Raw genomic sequence first — 3537 nt, forward strand, 5'->3', positions numbered from 1 at the left:
TTTTTAGTTGAGGTCTCATTTTGTCACCCAGGCTGGAGTACCATGGCACAGTCACGGCTCACAGAGGTCTCAAACTCCTGGGCTTAGGCAATCCTTCCATCTTACCCTCCTGAGGAGTTGGGACTATAGGCATGCACCACCACACCCAGCTAATTTTTTATTTTTCACTATGTTTCCTAGGCTGGTCTCAAACTCTTGGGTTTGGGCCGGGTGCAGTAGCTCATGCCTATAATCCCAGCATTATAGACTCATACCTTATAATTCCACTTTGGAAAGGTGAAACAGGGGGATCACTTGAGTCCAGGAGTTTGAGACCAGCTTGGGAAACATAGTGAGACTTTGTCTCTACAAAGTTGTTTTGTTTTTTTTAAAATACTTGGGTGTGGCAGTATGCACCCTTAGTCCTAGCTACTCAGGAGGCTGATACAGGAACATTGCTTGAGCCCAGGATTTGGAGGCTGAGATGAGCCAGGATCATGTCAGGGCACTCCAGCTTGGGCAACAGAATAAAACCCTGGCCTAAATAAATACATAAATAAACAAACAGATAAATGAATAAATAAATAAGAGAATTCCTGGGCTCAGTCAATCCTCTTGCCTCAGCCTCCACAAGTCGTAGGTTTACAGATGCAAATGGAGGAGGCCAAAAAAGTCATTCAGGGTGAGATCTGATAAGCAGGATGGGTGAGTCATGGGGGTCATGCTATTTTTGATCAAAAATTGTTGAACACTCAGCGCAGCGTGGATAGGTGTGCTCCTAAATTACCCATCGTGAAATGGGCAAATGCGTTGAAACAATCTCCAAAAAATTTTTTTTTTCACTGAAGCTGAACGCAGCCTCTCATAGCAACACTAACTGATACACTGATGCCAATGAGTTCCTAGAACACTCACCTAGTGGTGGGGCCTGTACACCTGCCCTCCGAAAGGTAATTCTGGCTTTTCTTGGGGAGGTTCTCCTGCGGAAACAATGAGAAATGCTTTGCAGAGACTTGAATGAGAGATGTGAGAAGACGGAGTGGCTTCCTTGAACTGGACATGGGTAAAGTCCTCCCTCAGGGAACAATTGAATGGCATCTAAGCATGAGAAGAAAGTCATTTCCTCAAGAACTAAAGGCAAAGAGTTCCAGATAGAGGGAACAGGAATGCCTAGACCTAGAATGAGCGAGAAGTGTGAGCTAAGGCGTCTGGTCATGTTAGCAGACTAATGAACAACCGAAGTGCTCCCAACGCCCACACTAAGAGTACATCTATGCATTTGTTTTAGTTGAAAGCTTAGTTTATGCCAGATATCTTATGTGAATTATTTCATGTAATCCTCCCCAAATACTTTAAAGAAGGTGCTAATTCTGTCTTACAGAAGAGGAAACAGGCTTTAGAAAAACGAGGCAAATTGCCCAAGGACACTAGCTGGTAGGTGAGGAGGCTGGCCTTTGGGAACGGACAGACTTGGTGACTGAAAATGCCACATTCCACACACTATCTACACAGGGAAGGCACACAGGTAAGATTGCTCAGAAGCTAGCTGAGCGACCCTGTGCTTACTATTCGTGTTAACAGAATGCCAGTGCACATATACATAGCTCTAAATAGGCTCAGACAAATTGAAACTGAGGGTTCAGGTTGCTGCTTTATTCTACAGACATCCACATTTCTGTGTCTGCGAGACCCTGGGCTGGGCTCCACACAGGAACCCAGACATGTAGATCAAGTTTAGGCATGCACTGGCATTCTTGTCTTGCCTTTAAAATCTCCCCTTGACCAGCACGGTGGCTCATACTTAAAATCCCAGCACTTAGAAAGGCTGAGGTGGGAGGACTGCTTGAGTCCAGGAGTTCAAGACCAGCCTGGGCAACACAACAAGACCTCATCTCCACTGGAAAATGAAAAAATTAGCCCGGTGTTGTGGTGCATGGCTGTAGTTCCAGCTGAGGAGAAAGGATCGCCCAAGCCCAGGAGGTCGAGGCTGCAGTGAAGCATGATCAGGCCATTGCACTCCAGCCTGGGCAACAGAGTGAGACCCCAACTCAAAAAATAAAAATAAAAAATAAATACAAAGTGTCCCTCTATCTGAATTGTTCTCATCATTTATATCATTCTGTTAAGTCAAAAGTTATTTCTTTCTCCTCTGAGCCGAGACTAATTTATAGCTCTCTTGTGGCTCTGACCTCACACTGATTTGATTTATTGTGGTTTATATGTTTATCATTTCTCAAGGTAGACTGTAAGCAATGAGCAGTGATCCTGACACCCATTGGTGTCTCCCAACATGAGCACAGAAACCCAACTTGTGCTAAAGGAATGAAGCTTGGACTCAAGCTATAGCTTCATTCTTCCAACCACCCAGCAAATAACTATCAAGCACTAACATTAACTAGGCCCTGTGCTAGGTGTGGAAGATATAGCAGTGGGCGAGAAAGACCAAGTCACTCTCCAAAGAAGCCCCGTCCTGGTGGATGAAGACAGACACGGAAACATACAGCGGGGACCCCAAAACCCTGGAAGTTATTTATAAAAAAATGTGGGATTTATTCTTACATGTTTAAACTTCAGTCACCTTCAAAGTGCTTTCCGTTTGATACAATACACCCATCAAGATGCTTTTTCCACTGCTCAAACTGTTTTTGAATGCATCCGTTTTCATGCCTTTTAGTGCTTCTGCTTTATTTTTTATTTTTTGGTCTCATGTCTTCTACATTGGCAAAATGTTTTCCTTTGAGGACTTTTTTCATCTAGGGAAACAAAACAAAGTTGCTTAGGGCAAGATAGGGTGAATAGGGATTGTAGGGCACAGGGGTTGATGCCGGTTTTGGTCAAAAAACTGCTGAACACTCAGTGTGGTGTGACCAGGTGCACTCATAAATCACCCATCATGAAATGGGCAAATGTGTTAAAAGAATCTCCAAAAAAACTAACTGAAGGGGAATGCAGCCTCTTACGACAACACTGGCTGATACACTGATGCCAATGGGTTCCTAGAACACTGACCTAGCAGGGGAAGTCTATAAGGGGTCCACCCTCCAAAAGATAATTCTGGCTTTTTTTGGGTCCTCAGAAACAATGAAAACTGCTTTGCAGTGACTTGAACAAGAGATGTGAGAGGACCAAGTGACTTCTTTAAACTGGACATGGGCTAAAGTTCTCCTTCTAGGGACATTTGAATGAAATCTGAGAAAGGGAAGCAAAGACCTTCTTCGAGAACTAAAGGGAGAGTGTTCCAGATGGAGGGAACAGGAATGCATAGAATGAGCAAGAGGTTGGAGAGCTCAAGAAATGAGGAGGAGAAACTGGGCACAGTGGTGAGTATCTGTTGTCCCAGGCTTTGGGAGGCTAAGGCGAGAGGATCGCTTGAGCCTAGGAGTTTGGGGTCAACTTGGGCAACATAGCAAGACCCTGCCTCCTAAAAACATTAATGAAAAACAGATGAAGAAATAGAAAGGGAGTCAATGTGGCTAAAACTGAGTGAGCAAGAGAAAGTGAGAAAAGATAGATAACATGATAGCAGAGAAAATGCTTTATTTTCCACAAATAAATTGA

This window comes from Carlito syrichta, unplaced genomic scaffold (assembly GCF_000164805.1).
Source record: "Carlito syrichta isolate Samal-C Ts95f unplaced genomic scaffold, Tarsius_syrichta-2.0.1 Scaffold309784, whole genome shotgun sequence".
NCBI lineage: Eukaryota > Metazoa > Chordata > Mammalia > Primates > Tarsiidae > Carlito > Carlito syrichta.